The following is a 19604-nucleotide window of genomic DNA, read 5'->3' on the forward strand; positions in this document are numbered from 1 at the left end:
TTTCACTCCAGACCAAGGCAGCGACGAGGAACATTTCCACCCTATAAAATCCGGCCAGATTCGTGTGGAACTTCAGTTTGCAAAAGAACTACCAGCGACAGTGAACGTCATCCTGTATGCAGAATTCGATAATACCATAGAAATCAACAGTTTGAGAGAAGTCATTCTAGATTATTAGAAGCCATGGAAGACTGTTATCCCTCTTTACCTAGTGGAGAAACTTTGGACATGAAATGTGAGGAGACCGTGGAAGGAGAAGAATCTCAAAACAAAGACGAAGAAGTTGTCATGATGAAGTCGAGATGGCCAGAACAAGAAGCCCATTTAGTCTCCTGTTTTGCCAAACACTTGGTCGAAAAAATGACGGAATTGATCAAGAAAAATTGCTATGGATGTCAAAACGATCATCCCAGTCAATTTCAACACGATAAATGCCTGATGTTGAGTCAAGAATAAAAATTGGACGAGTATCTGGACGAAGCTTGGAGTCTCATCTCGAACAAAGACGTGTTGCATCATTGGTATAAAGACTTGCGTGAACATTCTTGTCCACCATTAACCACTCAAGAGATCGATCGTATCGAAGCTCTCCTGAATCAGAGTGAGGAAACAGAACGAATAACCGTTTATTCGTCAGACATTTTCAAGCAAAAAGTCAGGATCGAATTGACGACTTATTATTACCTGTGAAGAAAAAAAGCACACACAAATCAATGGATACCTGGGAACTTTATTACCTTTTGAACCACAGTTCGTATACGGCTTCTTGGAATCCTGTCGTCTGTGCTAAAGATGAACTCCTTCATCGCAAACCTAAAGACCATCAAGCTTACGTGATCAACACGGACGATAGTCATCTCCCAGGAACCCACTGGGTAGCCGTCTACTTTCCTCAAGAAGGATGTGTGGAATATTTCGATTCGTACGGATTGCCCCCTTTGGAAGACGATATCATTGACTTTATGAGAAGAAATGCTCAAACCACCCGATTCAATAATGTGAAATTACAAGGCACAGATTCCTTGGTGTGTGGACAGTACTGTGTGTATTTTCTGCATCATTGCAGCCTGGGCTATTCCTTAGAACATTTAGTGACTCATTTTGATCCTCGTTCTTCTGCTAGAAACGATGTGAAAGTAGATCGATTGTTTTGTGACCATTATGCTTATCTTTTGTCTCAAGCTAGGAAACGTAGTGTCCATCAATGGCCTAATGACTTCCAACAGTGGAAATCACAACGTTGTCAGCCCTGTTTAAAGTAGATTGTAAATTGAAAAAAATGTTAGTGATTTGAAACAATTGTTTGATGTTATATTGTTGGATTATTGTTAAAAATGTTAGAGTTGTTGTTTAGTGTTAAGTGATTTTTGAATAAAAAAATGTTGTGTTTTGAAAAAATGCCTTTGTCTTTTGTTTAGCTAGAAGAATGTTGGATTGATGCTCTTTCACTTCTTACTATCCCTCTCATGTCACTCATTGAACGTTGCGGCTCGAAAACCGTGTGGGGGATGTTTTCCTTCACGTCCGCGCTTTGACTTTAAGAACCGGGGTTGTTTCCAGTCTAACCATCCATTGTCGACTCATCCTCCTACGAAGATGTGCTCCAAACTAGCTAAGCTCAACGAAGCCTACGTGAATGCTAAAAGTCACTGAAGACCTGATAGAAGAGCTCTTCAGAGAAGAAGTGAACAGGGAGAAAGAAGAATGGACAGAGAAGTACAGACTTCAGAGACAGCAGCAACAGCAACAACAACAGCAGCAGCAGCAGCAGCAGGAACCTGAACCTGACAGAGGCTTTGTCGATTGTCGTATCGACACCAAAGAGTTCTTCTTCTCTTTCCGAAGAAGCAGACCTATCGTCAGAAAGTCTATCCTCAGAGGACGTCGCATTCTTAGAAACTAAAAGATTGCCATAGCAAACAAAAAAACAGCCTTTTTCAGGGCTACCCAATACTCTAGAAAAGAAGTAACGATAAATTTGCCAATGTGTGTAGGTAGAGTAGTGTGAATATAAACACTAACTCTTTTTTCAAAAATGTGAGGGTATGTGTTTGTGTGTTTGTGTTTGTAAGTGCTCAAGTACGTTGGTATGGATAGTAGATTAAAATGATGTCTTTTTTGGTGTTTGAGGTGTATATTTGGGGTCAGATTGGATTGCTTTGCGTATGTGGATAGTCTATTGAAGTGATTTATTAAAAATTTTAAAATAGTGATGGGTAGCATAAAAAAGTGAGTGAGTGTTTCTTTTAGGTCCGCGCGTTGTTGTTTTTTTGGTCATGATCTAGGTAAGATCAATTTTATGTTTTTTTTAGGGGGATGTTTTCCTTCACGTCCGCGCTTTCACTATAAATTGAAACTCGCTCGTCAGTCTAGCTACCCTTGTTGATTGATCAACACCACCAGAAGAATGAACACCAGAATTGTGAAACTGTTAGAACTCCAGATGCACCTGGAATATGCCAGGCGCATACTAAATGAACTGGCCGCGGAGGCCATTGTCGAAGAAGCAAGAATGAAAGAGGAGGAGGAGCAGGAGGAAAGAAGAAAAGAAGAGGAGGAGAGAAGAAACAAAGAAGAGGAGGAGGAAAAGGAGAGAAGAAGAAATTTCAGAATCCCAAAAACCGAAAATTGGGATTCTGAATCCACATATCCTGCCTCTGCACTCCCAAGAAGAAAGGTGAAAGGAGACTGGGGAAGAAGATGCGTGTGTGGCGCCAGGCCAGGAAGGTGCAACCATTAGATAGGTGCATCTGGAGTTCAAAAAAAACCAACAGCCCTTTTCAGGGCTACCCAATACTCTAGAAAAGAAATAACTATTAATTTGCCAATGTGTGTAGGTAGAGTAGTGTGAATATAAACACTAACTCTTTTTTCATTGTGCGAGTGAATGTGTTTGTGTGTTTGTGTTAGTAACTGCTCACGTAAGTTTGTGTGACTAGTAGATTATGGGTTAGTTTATTATTTATTAGCGTATGTGGAGAGCATAGTTAGGGTTTTATTATATGAAATGAGAAAAGTGGGATGTTTTCCTTCACGTCCGCGCGATGTTTGGTCATGATCTAGGTAAGATCAATTTTATGTCTTAGGGGGATGTTTTCCATCACGTTCGCGCTTTCACTATAAGAACCCACAAGGTTTGATGTTGGAACCATTCTAAGGAATAACTGAGACAAAATGACTCAAGTATCAATTCTATTTAATCTATTGAGAGACATCTATTTCTGGATAATGGATGTAGAATATGTTTTAGGAAGAATAGAAGAGGAATGGAGGCATGGAGATATGAAAGACTTTGTAACGAGTCAAGTTCAAGGCCTAAAGACAGCAATAGATATCATAGCAGGGATGATTGAAGAAGACGTCAATAAGTCAAGAGGCTTCATTAACCCATCTTACTTCAGAGTGGGAAGTTTGAAGGAAGCACTGGATAATGTCATCAAAGTCCGGTGCTTCCTAGAAAAAATATTGTATTCGACAGAGTGGAGAAATGTAAAATGGGGATTGGAAAAGGTGAAGAAAGGGGAAGATCTGATGAGAAAAGTAATGGAGGAAGAAGTAGAGAAGATTAAAGAGAAATGGAGGGAAGAAAGAAAAGATGTGCAAAACAAAAAGAAACAGGCAGAGTTTGAGAGGTTGAATCAGAATTGGATAAAAGTTCAGGAAAAGTTTAGATCTCTAGGTCATCCTGACTGGATGCCAGAAAAGGAGAAAAAGAAGACAGGAATAGTGACAAAAGTGAGAAGATGGTTGAAGAAGTGGAAGTGTTAGAAGAAACCCAAAGGCCCTTTTCAGGGCCCCCATATTTCTCGAAAAGAGAATGACTTTTCAATTGCCTACCCTTTTTTAAAAAAAAATTTAAAAAAAAAATCCCATGTTAAATTCCCCTTGTACGTAAAATGACCCACAATTTATTCCCATGTTAATTCCCCTTGTACGCAAAGTGGTATACGATTTTTCTCCATGTTAAATTTCCATTGTACGTAAAGTGGTGCAGGGTGTTTTTTAATGCTAATTTCCATTGTACGTAAGGTGGCCCCCCTTACTACTGTTGTATCTGTCAATTGTGCACATAGATGAGCCTGATATTGCGACTTCTAAGGGAACAGATCGCAGCTTGGTACGTCACATGTTTCGAATCTAGCATCGAAATCTGTTGTGTAACACCATGGTGTCCCGCTTGCATCTGGATCGCGACAGTAGTTCCCAGCCTGTCAAAATGTAAGATATATTATAATAAATGAAAAAGTAAGGTTACTTGTGGTTTAATTTGTTTTTGTGGGTGTAAGGCCATATTTCAGCATATTATACATGGAAGAAATAAAAAAAAGCCATCTACCCATGGGAAGATAATGCAAGCTCTCTCTCTCTCTCTCTCTCTCTCTCTCTCTCTCTCTCTCTCTCTCTCTCTCTCTCTCGTTACGAGTCTATGGTCTTAAAATAAGTAACAGAAGAGAGTAGTCAAGACAGCACGCTTTGTCAAATAGAACAACTAATTTATTTCCCTAGAATACAAAGTAAAAAATGAGAAAAATTAACTTATGGATTTGCGAATTAAATCCAAATTGTAATCCAAGAATTAAAAACACAAGTGTTATCAGTGAAAAGTTCTAAGTGAATCTCAGTTCAAATCCCAATGAAATTCAAGATGGAAGGCGATGACATCAGTAATAACCTACTAAGTGCAGATGTATCAACATTCTCTTGTTGAAACACAGAAAATATTCTTCCAGGTCTGACTTCAGTATAAATTCCAATGACTGTCATTTCAAAGAATTACCAGAGCACTTATGTATTTCCATGAAAAACAATCACCTGAATTCAATAAGTTGAAGAAAAATAAAATTCAGCCAAAACTGGTCACAACATAATACTTCACGTTTCAAGCATTTTAAGCCCAACTGACAATCCCTAATGAATACATCCGTTATACGACTAATTAATATGCAAAACAGATTCCCAGATGAGGTTCAAAAGTTCATTCTTCTGGAAAAATCGAAGATTTTACCAACTGGCACATGACAAATATTATATTCCTCAGGTATTATCTTGACTCAACTTAGTGTTTCTTACTCTGAGACAGATAAAAAAAGTTTAGAAAGTTGTTTGTTAAAACTGTCACTGATTTTGGTACAAAGTCAGCAATTAGATACAATGTTCCACTACTCATGGCATATAACGAAAATGAAAAATAAGAAATGAAAAAATTAAGAACTAACAAACAAATTAAATTAAATTTACAGTACTATATATATATATATATATATATATATATATATATATATATATATATATATATATATATATATATATATATATATATATATATATATATATATATATAAAGACAGAGAGAGAGAGTGTGATACATATATATATGTATATATATATATATATATATATATATATATATATATATATATATATATATATATATATATATATATATATATATATATATATATATATATATATATATATATATATATATATATATATATATATATATATATATATATATATATATATATATATATATATATATATACCAAGATGAGTGTGTGTGTGTCTCATGAAAATACTTCTCCATATCCATCTATCAGCAAATTGCCATCTTGGCTACTTATTATATATATCTTACATTATGATCAAAATTCATTGCCATTCGTTACATTAATGTTCAGGAAGTCTATTAATCAGATTTTGTTTCAGTTATAGAGCATTATATTTATCTAGCGAACAAAATACATCTAGAGAACTGAACCCTTTAGACTGTTACACACATCTGCATATCACTTCAACTAAAATACCACAAATTTAAATGTATAGTACAAAACAAACGGTGTGGAATAATTTGCGCAAAATTATACGTCTGCATTCATATACATTGACGCACGCTCGCAAGAGCGATATTAAAATGTGTATATGGTTAATCAGGAAAGGAAACAGACAAAACATAAGAAGTGAAAGAAAATGTAACATATTTTCCATTTCACACAATAGCATACCTCCATTGTCAGAAGTGACATAAAATGTCTTAAAATGAACCGTGAAAACATACTATATCGAACCGATGAATACTGATTTAAATTATGCTGCAGACTGGTCAATGATTCTACACAGGGAAGAAAAGGAAACCTAATAAGATAACCAAAGTAGAATAGGTAGTTGTAAATGCTACTGATTAGTGATTGTACTTACCTTGGAGGCAGATCCATCCGGAAATGAGTGTGCAGCAAACCGGTGATCATGAGGAAACTGAAATAAAGGAATCATTATTTTAAAGACTCATTACAATAGATAACGTCATATATATATATATATATATATATCTATCTATGTATATGGAATAATTTGCGCATTATTACACGCCTGCATTCATATACACTGACGCACGCTCGCAAGGGCGATATTAAGAGATTGTCTGTGTTGATATATATACCTGTTATATGTGTGTGTGTGTGTGTGTGTGTGTGTGTGTGTTCACACTGATCTTGACAAATACGCTTTTTGAATACGCAGTTTGGTACATTTGTCTCTACTAGTCATAGATCAGGAGAGTTTATTGGGTAGGTCTGTTATATGTAGTCATTTAGCACAAAACTAAACTACTTGGAGGACTGCGGTAAACAAATACTCAAACCATGGTCTACTTTGTTCTAGATGAAAACTAGTTTTTCATAGCAAAATCTGTTTCTACGAGAATGCTTAAAGGGGGACGAGATTATCTGTGTTGATGTATCCTCCTGTCCTGTTCGTGATAACAATAGACGCGATCTCACTCCACGAAGCGGTACTGTTATCTGAAGATGCTACTTCAAGTTGGTTTTGTAGATGGTCTTGAACTGATATGAAAAGACTTGACAAAGGTTTCATGATGAAAGACTAGTTACCCGTTAAAGGCAACCTGTTCTTGGTCGTTAGGATGCCGTCATGAGTAAAACTGATCCCGTCTTGTTGCAACTTCATGTTGTTCAGGACTGCTGATGAGGCATATATTCGCTAATTCTGCATGCTGTTAATAATGCTATGAAGTAGCAGGTCTTGTATCATAGGTGCGACAGAGATGCCCTTCAAAGTGGTTATGTAGGAGTCTCGTTGAGCCAGGTTAATTGGCAAGTTAGGTTCTACTTAGGGCAAAGGTTAACATTTTCTTGGTCATGTATACTCCAATATAGGGAATAAGGTAAGATAAGTCTTTTTTGTCTGATATCCTCTTGTTCGTGGTGACGAAAGGTGTCAGAGTTATTGGAACAGTAACCTTTTATCGTACTCGGTTGGAGTTTCCTGTCTTTGAAGAGTCAGAGAAAGTTAATAGCTATTTGAGGCATATGTGCCTGAAAGGGTATGATGTGTTCGTTTGTTCACCACTGGGTGAAAATGTGCCATTTGCCTTCGTATATTTTCAGAGTTAAGAGCCTTCGTGCCAGAGCGATTCTCACCACCACTAGTTATAAGACTTGTTTGTATAATCAAGGCGTGTAGGGTTGAGTAGAAATAAAACAACTGATGTCGTAGTTGTTTAAGTAGATAAGGGAAAATCCGAATTTTCCGAGCAGTTTCCCTTGCAAGATTGACGACAACATTTGTCCAAGACTTGTCCCATACGAGTGGTGCATCCAGGCTATTCCAGTTCATCGAGAGAGCGTTGATTGCCCAGGCTATTAAGGCGCGGACTGGAGATTTAAAGGTTGGGAGTTTGGTATTCCACCTCGTCGCAAATAAGTTCACCAACGGTCGGTCCCATCGGGTACATATCTGAATGAAAATAAAGAGACCATTCTGTATACATTAGTTTATTGTTCCGGGAATAAGTGTCGAATAGAACCTTTGGCGTCTCGGGATATGGCGAACTTGGTTCTTCTATGTCGCTTGAGAGAACTCGCCACTAAAGAGTTGTCGGACAGGATGAGAACTCTCTTGCCATTTAAATATTCCTGCAACAAGTGAAAAGTTATCACAATGGGTGTCATCTCCAGAAGACTCTTATGCAGATGTCGTTCATGGGGAGATCATGCATCTCTGCTTCCCGAAAGGATAGTAAAAGGTGGGTTCCTCAGCCTTCCGTACTTGCCTCGATACAGACTGTAATCTAGAACGGCTGTACTTGCAGGGTTATACCATAACAAGCAATGTTTGGATGCCCCAATTACGCAGATAATGCCTTATATTGTGTGCTAATGAAGAGAGGTCTGTCCAGTCGGCAAACGATTGGCCTCAATTTGGACAGAAGAATCATTTGCGATGGCCACATATAAAGACGATCTTAGACAATGAAGTCTGCTGCAGCGTTGAGAAAGCCTAGTAGGCGAAGGATTTCACGTGCTAACAGAGTTTTTCTCCAAGTAAAGAAGCTAACATGGTTCCGATTTTCAATGCCCGATCTTGAGGGAGGCGAACAATGCTGCCTGTGTATTTTAACTCTATAACTAGGTGAACAAAGTGTTGAGATTGTACTAGGTCGGATGTATCGTTGTTGACGAGAAGCCCAGGTTGGAAAGGGGTGTGGCAATGTTTATCATGTCGTGTTAAATATAACACCTGATGTTTCTGCAGAATGTCGTACAGGTAACTTGATGTGGTCTGGATATGCACCATGACTCGATTCATCATAAGAGTGATGACACAGGGGTTGATGTCGAGCGTGTCCCATGGAAGTGCTCTGAATTGGTATGCAATGTTGTATGTGAATTGCAGGAACGTCCGGGAAGCCTTGAGAATAGGACATAAACCTATGCGTACACACCGATGCGAAGTCTCCCTCTTGGATGGTATTCAAAATGCACCGTGGTGTTTCCATTGACAACCAAGGGGCGTGAATGAATTGAGTGAGGGTGCTTAGGTCGATGACCATAGGCATAATGCCGTTACCTTTAGCACCAAGAAAAGTTTGAGATAAAACCACGGAGAAACGTTAGAACAAACGATGTGACCTTCTTGGTGCTATATCCGCTATGGCTTCCGAGAACTGTTGGCATCGCTGGGTGGAGCTTCGATAGAAATGTTTTCGGAAGTTTGAGTCCTATGTGTGGCCCTTTTGTCCTTTTATTGGTTTCCTGTACTATCCCTGTATCGACGCTACGGTTGCAGTGAGGAAAATTGGCATCCTTCATAGCTTGTTTGCGGACTTCTTCAATCTGGCCGTTAGGAGATAAAGGCTGTTTTATTAGCTTGGCCTTATGGTGGTCTCTCAGCGACGATATCAATGTCAACTGCTGTATTTTCCAACTGAAATGGTGCATGGCCAAGGTGGAATTACCTACGAACTGATAATGAAGTCAGGTCGGAACGTTCGTACCTCTCCCAGACTGTGGAAGTAACTGAAGTTGGACTCTTCCGTTTCTTCTTAAGATCAACAGATGCATGATCTCTTGTCCATGTTGCTGATGGAGTCGGAGGAGGAGGGCGGAAATCTGGGATAAAAGGCAGAAAACGTAGTTAATGAAGGCCGGTCGCAACGGAAGTAGGCCATCCATGCGGGGAGGAAATCGTCAGTATCATCAGTCTGGGACGGGATACGGGATGTTTGCTCCACATGGCCGTTCCGTATGTCTCCTCAGTGAGAGGGAACTTGGCTCTTTGTTTTGCTCTGTCCATTGCTTTTCAGCAATAGGAATTGAGTCGAACTCCAAGGAGGCAAGGTAGAGGGAGTTGTCAGTAATGATTGGTCCTGTGGTGGTGACTTAGGTGTCGGGGCTGTTTCGGAGTGTCTCAATGTCTGGAGCTTCATGGCTGAAGAGTAAGAGTTGACTTATCACCCTTGTTCGCCAGAAATTCTCAAATTGGGGAAAGGTTATCATGCAAACTAGTCATGCATTTGTCCTTAGCTGTGCATTGCTGCATTTGCCAATAGTCTAATCCGTAAGACAAGTAAAAAAAAAAGTATTAAACTCTAGCCCTACACATGCCTTTAGAACGTTATATCCGTACAGAGCTAAATCTTAAAACGTTGACTCAAAAATTTATAATAAACAGTTCAATAAAGCTATGAAACATAGCGACTGATTAATAATAAAAATAATAATAATAATAATAACAATAATGAGGACTTTGTATAGCACCTAATCTTTAGAAGCTAAGCGCTTTTCAACATTAGACAACGCCTATAAGATAAAAAAACAAACATATAATGATATGATTACAAAAACAAACACCATGAAATTAGAAAACATTAAAAAACATGCTGAGAATATTTAAGGTAGGAAACATTATTAGGTCTTTAAGTTTGTTCTTGCAGTCGAAATAAGTGAGTTTTGAGAGCCCTCAAAAATTTATAATAAACAGTTCAATAAAGCTATGAAACATAGCGACTGATTAATAATAATAATAATAATAATAATAATAATAATAATAATAATGAGGACTTTGTATAGCACCTAATCTTTAGAAGCTCTAAGCGCTTTTCAACATTAGACAACACCTATAAGATAAAAAAAACATATAATGATATGATTACAAAAACAAACACCATGAAATTAGAAAACATTAAAAAACATGCTGAGAATATTTAAGGTAGGAAACATTATTAGGTCTTTAAGTATGTTCTTGCAGTCGAAATAAGTGAGTTTTGAGAGCCCTCTTGAATGTGATCACTGTGTCTTTGTGTTTAAGTTCAGTGGGCAATTCATTCCACGTTGCTGGGCCCTGGTATGCAAAAGAACGCTGTATATATGACTTTGTTTTCATAGTGGGAATAATGAGTATACGATTGTCAGAAGAGGAGCCTAAGTATCTTGCTGGTGTGTACACTTGGGTGAGGTCGGATAGGTATGTTGGACTAGAGTCCGACAGTGAAACGTAGCACAGAGAACAAATTTTGTGTTTGATTCTGGATCGAATGGATAGCCAGTGTAGGATACAGAGCAGCGGGGAGGTGTGCTCTGATTGTGGTACTCTAAGTATGATCCGAGTAGCTGTGTTTGAAGTTTCTGGAGCAGATTTTTGTTGTTGTTGTTGTGAGGTTTAACGCCATTTTTCAGCACACAATAGGCAATATATGGCGGCCAGTATTAATGGTGGAGGAAGAACCCGGGAAAACCCCGGAAAGAACCGCCGACCTACGAGAAGCTACTGGCAAGCTTTCTCACATACCCACATTGGCTGAATCTTAGACTCGAACCGCCGCAGACAGAGGTGAGATGGCAGTGATCCGTAACGAAGAGCGCTTTAGACCACTCGGCCACTCGAGGCCCCTCTGGAGCAGATATTGAGAATTGAGTTACAATAGTCCAGTCTTGAAAGTACTAATGAACACACATGTGTTTTAGTGGCATCAACTGGAAGATATTTGCGAATTGAGCTGATGCGTCTCAGCTCAAGATATGCAGCCTTGCATATGTTCATGACATGTTGGTGCAATGTGAGAGTACTGTCCAGAGTAACACCTAGGTTTCGTACTGATTGTGTGAATTTAATGTTGGTGTTGCTGATATTTATTGTTTGAGGTAAAGGATGTGAGTATTGAAAGGGTTTAGTTTAGCCTCAATGGGAATTTGCATTACAGACCCCCCCCCCCGGGCAAGTTTAGCCTCAATGGAAAATTAACATGGGCAAAAAACCCTGGGCAAGTTTAGCCTCAGTGGAATTTAACATTGGAAGAAAAAGACGTTTGGGCCTGTTGAGTCTCAAGGGGAAATGGAATAGGGTTGGGACCCTATTTTTTTTTAAAGAAAAAAGGGTAGGCAATGGAAAGTCATTCTCTTTTCGAGACCTATGAGTGGCCCTGAAAAGGGCCTTTGGGTTTCTTCTTCTTCTTCTAATTTCTTCTATTTCTCCACCAACTTCTTATTTTCTGTCCTACACTCTTTCTCTTCTTTTCTTTATTTTATTCCTTTTTTCCTCTTCTTTCTTCTTCTTCTTCTCCTCCTCTTCTTTCTTCCTCTTCTCATTTTCTTCTTCTTTTTCAATTTTTTCATTCCATGCTCTTATCCTTATCCTTTCCTCTTCATCCTCCTTTTCCTCCTTTATTTCTTTCATCACATCACTTATCATGTCCTTTACTTTTCGTAAATTGTTAATCTCCATCTTCACTCGATGGGGACTATAAGAATAGTGATCTTCATTTAGTCTCACTAGCATTTGTTCAATCATGCCCAAATTGTCCAGGACGTCTTGCAATGTTTGCATTTTATCGAGAACGTTTGAAGCCATCTTCTCTGTAGAATGGTTTGAACGACGAATACTGTGGGTTCTTATACGAAAAGCGCGGACGTGATGGAAAACATCCCCCTAGAACAAAATTGATATTACCTAGATTATCACTTAAAACGCGCGGACATGATGGAAAACATCCCTTACTTTTCTCATTTCATATGATCTACTATCCACATACGTGAAGCATCAATAAACAAACCCCTAATCTACTATTTACACACGCAAAGCATTAAAATGAAACCCAAATTTACTATCCACACCAACCTACATCAGCGCTTACAAACTCAAACACAAACACTATAAAAAAGCGTCAGTGTTTATATTCACACTACTCTACATACACACACACACACATTGGCAAATTGATTACTATTTCTTTTCTAAAGGTTTGGGTAGCCCTGAAAAGGGCTGTTTGTTTTTGAATTCCAGAGATACCTGGTTAATGATGGCACATTCCAGGCCTGGCACCACACACACATCTTCTTCCGCAGTCTCCTTTTACCTTTCTTCTTGGGAGTGCAGAGGTGGGATAAGTGGCTTCAGAATCCCAATTTTCTGTCTCTGGGATTCTGAAATTTCCTCTCTCCTCTTCTTTTTTTTTCTTCTTTCCTCCTCCTCTTTCATCCTTGCCTCTTCGACAATGGCCTCCGCGGCCAGTTCATTTAGTATGCGCCTGGCATATTCCAGGTAAATCTGGAGTTCTAGCAGTTTCACAATTCTGGTATTCATTGTCTTGTCAACGAATGAACAGGGTAGCTAGACTACCCAGGGAGTTTCAATTTATGCTAAAAGCGCGGACGTGAAGGAAAACATCCCCTAAGACATAAAATTGATCTTACCTAGATCATAACCAAACAACGCGCGGACCTAAAAGAAACACTCACTTTTTTATACTACCCATCACTATTCTAAAAAATTTTATTAAACAAATAATATACTATTCACATACGCAAAGCAATCCAATCCATCCCCAAATCTACTCTCCCCACACCTCAAACAGCAAAAAAACATGATCTTAATCTACTATCCACACCAACGTACGTGAGCACTTACAAACACACAATCCTATACACAAACACATACCTTCACACTATAAAAAAGAGTCAGTGTTTATATTCACACTACTCTACCTACACACATTGGCAAATCGATTGTTATTTCTTTTCTAGAGTATTGGATAGCCCTGAAAAGGGCTGTTTGATTGTTTGCTATGGCAATCTTTTAGTTTCTAAGAATGCGACGTACTCTGAGGATAGACTTTCTGACGATAGGTCTGCTTCTTCGGAAAGAGAAGAAGAACTCTTTGGTGTCGATACGACAGTCGACAAAGCCTCTGTCAGGTTCAGGTTCCTGCTGCTGCTGCTGCTGCTGTTGCTGTTGTTGTTGTTGCTGTTGCTGCTGTCTCTAAAGTCTGTACTTCTCCGTCCATTCTTCTTTCTCCCTGTTCACTTCTTCTCTGAAGAGCTCTTCTATCAGGTCTTCAGTGACTTTTAGCATTCTCACATTCTCTATCTCTTCTGGCTTCGGTATCAGACTGTGTCTGACCCTATGCAAATTCACGTAGGCTTCGTTTAGCTTAGCTAGTTTGGAGCACATCTTCGTAGGAGGATGAGTCGACAATTGATGGTTAGACTGGAAACCACCCCGGTTCTTAAAGTCAAAGCGCGGACGTGAAGGAAAACATCCCTCCACGGTTTTCGAGCCAGAACGTTCAATGAGTGTCATGAGAGAGATAGAGAGAAGTCAAAGAGCATGAATCAACATTCTTACAGCCAAACAAAAGACAAAGGCATTTTTTTCAAAACACAACATTTTTTATTCAAAAATCACTTAACACTAACCAACAACTCTAACATTTTTAACAATAATCCAACAATCCAACAATATAACATCAAAAACTTTTTTCAAATCTCAAACATTTCTTTTCAATTTACACTCTACTTTAAACAGGGCTGACAACGTTGTGAATGAAATTGTGATTTCCATTGTTGGAAGTCATTAGGCCATTGATGGACACTACGTTTCCTAGCTTGAGACAAAAGATAAGTATAATGGTCACAAAACCATCGATCTACTTTCAAATCATTTCTAGAAGAAGAACGAGGATCAAAATGAGTCACTAAATGTTCTAAAGAATAGCCCAGGCTGCGATAATGCAGAAAATACACACAGTACTGTCCACACACCAAGGAATCTGTGCCTTGTAATTTCACATTATTGAATCGGGTGGTCTGAGCATTTCTTCTCATACAGTCGATGATATCGTCTTCCAAAGGGGGCAATCCGTACGAATCGAAATATTCCACACATCCTTCTTGAGGAAAGTAAACGGCTACCCAGTGGGTTCCTGGGAGATGACTATCGTCCGTGTTGATCACGTAAGCTAGATGGTCTTGAGGTTTGCGATGAGGGAGTTCATCTTTAGCACAGACGACAGGATTCCAAGAAGCCGTATACGAACTGTGGTTCAAAAGTAATAAAGTTCCCAGGTATCCATTGATTTGTGTGGTTTCTTTCTTCTTCTTCACAGGTAATAATAAGTCATCAATTCGATCCTGACTTTTTGCTTGAAAATGTCTGACAAATAACCGTTTCTTCGTTTCGTCTCCTCACTTTGATTCAGGAGAGCTTCGATACGATCGATCTCTTGAGTGGTTAATGGTGGACAAGAATGTTCACGCAAGTCTTTATACCACTGGTGCAACACGACTTCGTCCGAGATGAGACTCCAAGCTTCGTCCAGATACTCGTTCAATTTTTCTTCTTCACTCAGCATCAGGCATTTATCGTGTTGAATTTCACTGGTATGATCGTTTTGACATCCATAGCAATCTTTTTTGATCAAGTGTTTGGCAAAACAGGAGACTAAATGGGCTTCTTGTTCTGGCCATCTTGACTTCATCATAACTTCATCGTCTTTGTCTTGGGATTCTTCTTTTTCCACGGTCTCCTCACATTTCATCTCCAAAGTTTCTCCACTAGGTAAAGAGGGATAACAGTCTTCAATGGCTTCTAATAATCTAGAATAACTTCTCTCACACTGTTGATTTCTATGGTATTATCAAATTCTGCATACAGGATGACGTTCAACGTTGGATCAGCAGGGTCTCGGTTTGCAAAGTGAATTTCCACACGAATCTGGCCGGATTTTATAGGGTGGAAATGTTCCTCGTCGCTGCCTTGGTCTGGAGTGAAATCGAAAGCCCACAAAGCATAGCCTCCTGCATAATCCTCGTAGTTAATACCGTGACTGGTGTTGGTTCCTAACTGTCCGGTGGCTTCGTACAGGGACAAGTACGATCTCAAATAATTTCTGTCACCAAACTTAGGCTCAAAGGGTCGGGTACACAAGGTCTTGCCGTCGCGACTGACTTCGATCTTGGACACGCCAAAGTGTTGAAACTCAAAAGGATTTTCTATGTAGACTCCATTGAAAGCTGAATTCCTGACGATACCAACAATCAAACGCTTGGGTAACTGTCCTTGGAACAGATGATCTTCGATCATGGATCGCTGTCCAACAGGAATGGTGAACGTTTTCACTTCTACGCGTCGTATCGGATACCTGGCGGTCGTTCTGCTCAACGTCTGACTGACGTCGTTTGCCACTTTAGGTAACACTTCCACACGACGCACGTAAAGTCGGGCTTCTTGAATGAAAGTTTTGTAAACGGTATCACCAGCAACCATCAAATGGAAAGTGGCACTACTACGATTCAGTCTACGGATATCCACTCCGTTCAGCAAATACTTTTGCGATTTTTCTGTTTCGGACAAATCTTGGCGATCCATCAAGGACTGCAATTCGTGTTGTACCTGGGACATCTCGCTCAAATGGGGATTGGGAGGTAAATGTGGGGTGCGTTGTTCTTGCCAATGATGGTATTCCATCCATCGTTTGTAAGGCACTAAAGCTAGTTTTCGTCCTTCCATGGGGTTGTCAGGGGTCGATTCTGAGATCTTGGGACTTCCGAGAGCCTTTTTATCTTGCTCCCACCAGTCCTCCCAACCTGGTTCCCAAGACTCCTTTCAGTAAGGGACCTAACAAGAGGGGTGAAATGCCTCCACGTTGGACCAACATCTTCTTCTTTTGACGAATGGGAATTTTCTTTTGAACCATTTGGCGAAGAACGTGACGATGTTTGCCTAAGCATTGTTTCTGGTGTTTGGACAAAGGGATCGTGCCTTTCAAGACGTTCAAACAACATTCGCACACGGTATCTATGACCTCTTTGGAGGCTGATTGAATGAGTTTTTTTCGTAGGGGTGGAGAAGCTTTGGACAGGACAGATAACATGTCCCCATGTTTGACTAAATGAGGAGGCAGTCCTTTCCTTTTCTTCTCTTGGGGTTGTTTAGAAGAGGGATGTTTTCTGGAGGGTGACATCTTCAAGAGCACCAAAACACTGATACCCTACTTGGTTACAGGCCTTTTTTATACTGGAACGCGTCGCCACTGATTGTCTTTACGTCGTATCAATTTGAGGACAGGCATGACACGTCGTGCAGGGGTACGCAACGGTCTAAATCGAGCCAGTTCTTGCTTGGACAAATCCAGTAAACTTTGTAACATGACCCTGATCTTTCTTGGACTTTGATTTTGGGAGAAGGTACTTTGTGAGCAGCAGCCACTGCCACTAAATTGGAGGGTCCTGCAACTGGGGAAGTTCTTGGGGTCATCAACGGAGAAGTTCTTGGAGTTTTTTTCGTCTCCAAGTACTCTTCAGTTCTTGGTGTCATCAACGGAGAAGTGGAAGAACGTGAAGCTGCCGGAGACGCAGTCACCGCCGTGGCAGGTCGTGGTTTGCGAGTGTAAGGTTGCGTCCTGGCCGAAGTGCCTCTCTTGCGACTAGTTTTCTTCTGTGGACTTTTCTTTTTCTGGGGACTTTTTCTCTGTTTCTTTTTCTGGGGGCTTCTTTTCTTTTTCCGGGGTGGTGTCTGGTAAGAGGAGGGTCCCGCCACTGGAGAAGTTCTCCTTGGGGACCTGGTCTTTTTCTTTTTCTTGGAGCTTCGTTGGATTTTTTTCTTGGGGAGAAGTTTGGGGGCATTAGGATCCCATCTTAAGAGAGAGCGAATGATGACCCCTCCTAAAGTACCGCTCCCTCCAGGTTTCAAAATGATTTGTTTTTTGGTTTGAGTGTCGATGCGGAGATCGGCCAGTTGGGTCAAAGCGACTTTGTTTCGATCAAAAAAGCGTTTGGTTTGATGAGGAATCTGAATGATTCCTTGGAGTAATTGAAGTGCCGTCACCGTGAACCATCGTAAGACTTCTTTGAGACTAGCTTCTAAGACACGAGCTCGTATTTGTGGATTTTTTTCTCGACTGATACCATACAATGCACGAATCAATTTGACGGGAAGATGCGACTGAAGGGACGTCATGTTCAAAATGTGTTTGAGACAGACGAAAAGGGTCTGAGGTTTTTATAGAATTTTTTGTGGAGTGAAATTAAGTCGAGGACGGAGACGTGTACAGGACAGGCCCTCCGTCTTGGCACCAGTGGTGAAACAAGTGGGTACGAAATCGCAAATCCTCGGGGGTCGTAGGTTTCAAATCCACGAGTAAATAGGCGTGTGGAGTTTGAGTGGCATCGTCGTACGCCTGAGTCAGCCAAGGCGTTCCTAACTGTTTGGCAAAGACTTGCACTTGCGATTTATCTCGAGGGCTTTCAAACAAGACCACGTAATGCGCATTGAGACTGATGGTGCGATGGGTTTTACTTTGTTGAAACAAATTTTGGGTGATGTAAACGACACTGGCATTACGTTGATGCCCTTTGCGCGTGAACCACAATTTAATTTCTTCTTCGTCTTCTCCTAACATGTCGTCAAAAATGACCAAATGGGTTTGTCGGGAGTCAGAGACGATGCCGTCGTCTTCTTTAGGAATGCCTTCCACAAACACGATGGAATCGCCTTGACTTTCTCGCAAGAGGCTGTACGCCGATTGCCACTCTTTGTAACACCACACGATCCGTTGAGGTGGCCGATCGATCAAATGATGATTATGTTCGATCAAACGTTTGACGAATTCGGTTTTGCCTGAACCGCTAGGTCCAGCAATGAGCATGTTAAAGGGATGGCGAAGATACAAAGCCTCCCAACTGGCACGATCTTAGTGTTCGTCGATGACTTTGACAGTAGAGGAAGAGGGAGCAAAGACAGAAGAGGTAGCCATAGTGTTAGGAATGTCACTTGTGACACGAAAACAAACAAGAGAAGAGTTTATATACTTTTTTCAGAACACGTTTATTGAATGTTTTAAACATGAATACGAAAGACAAAAATACATAAAAGCCAAAGGCTTAAGTACAACCATTAACGTGGAATAAAAACAAGTGTCTGTACAACATGTTTTGGGTAATGTTCTGACCAGTTCTATAGGGGGTAAGGTCACACAAGTGTCCTCCCGAAGGGGTATTTCAGGCCTGTCCACGACAGTCCTGTCCTGGGTGACGGGTTCTTCTGGCACCGTCACTAACACAAGTTGAAAAGTAACTTTTTTCCTTGAACAACTCTCGTGCATACTGGGCCACTTCTTGGGTCCAAGCCTCAAAATTCCATTCTTTCCAGGCACGGACATCTGTCCAATGGGGATGTAAGTCACAAGCTACACACACATCGTCATACACGTCTTGGGTAGCTAAAAGTTGACGAATCTTTTTTTCCTGTTGAGGTCGAGAAGTATCTAGATGAAAACGCAAGGCTTTGAGCAAAAGGAGTCTCTCGTGACCATTTAAGGCCATTTGGGTGGTAAGTACGTTTCGTAAAGAGTCCACAAGGAATCGGCTGGTAAACGAAATCCCAGAAAACAAGTCACTAAGACACACACTATGCGTCGTCCCAAATTGATTGGATAAAGTTCTTGTAATAATTGATGGTAATGATCCACGGTTTGAATATGGTCATTGAATTCCTTCTACGGAATCTATTGGATTAGATGCGATAAAAGTCGCGGCATGGCAGCCTGTTTTTATAGTCTCTTTGTTTCGGAAACAATACACGTACTTTCTAGCCAGACATCTTCGTTTTCCAGTGGGGAATTTAAATGTTGCATACTGTAACCGAAACGTCAGACTTCGTTTAGAAGTTTCCTCTTCCGCTAAGTAGATTCCACGTAAAATATGTCGGTAATCCTTTACCTTGTCTTCCTCAATGTGTTGCACTAGGTGAATCTCGAAGTAACCAAAATGATCAACACGTGGATCATCGGGGTCCTGGAAGTATTGAACAAGGTCTGACCACTGAAACAATTTCTGACGAATCAGTTCTCTTATACCATTCAGGTACCAGTGGTTCAAGATCTGGTGACGTAACGGATGCAACTGTTCTTTACGTTTGACTTGTATTTTGACCAGCTCTCGGTAAATCCTTTCTCTCAACTCCACAGGCAAAGCACGAATGTTCTCTTGTAAAGTATCCATAAACAGGTCATACTAAATCCTCTTTTGTCT

The sequence above is a fragment of the Sinohyriopsis cumingii genome, unplaced genomic scaffold (assembly GCF_028554795.1).
Source record: "Sinohyriopsis cumingii isolate HCF-2022 unplaced genomic scaffold, ASM2855479v2 utg000837l, whole genome shotgun sequence".
Classification (NCBI taxonomy): Eukaryota; Metazoa; Mollusca; class Bivalvia; order Unionida; family Unionidae; genus Sinohyriopsis; species Sinohyriopsis cumingii.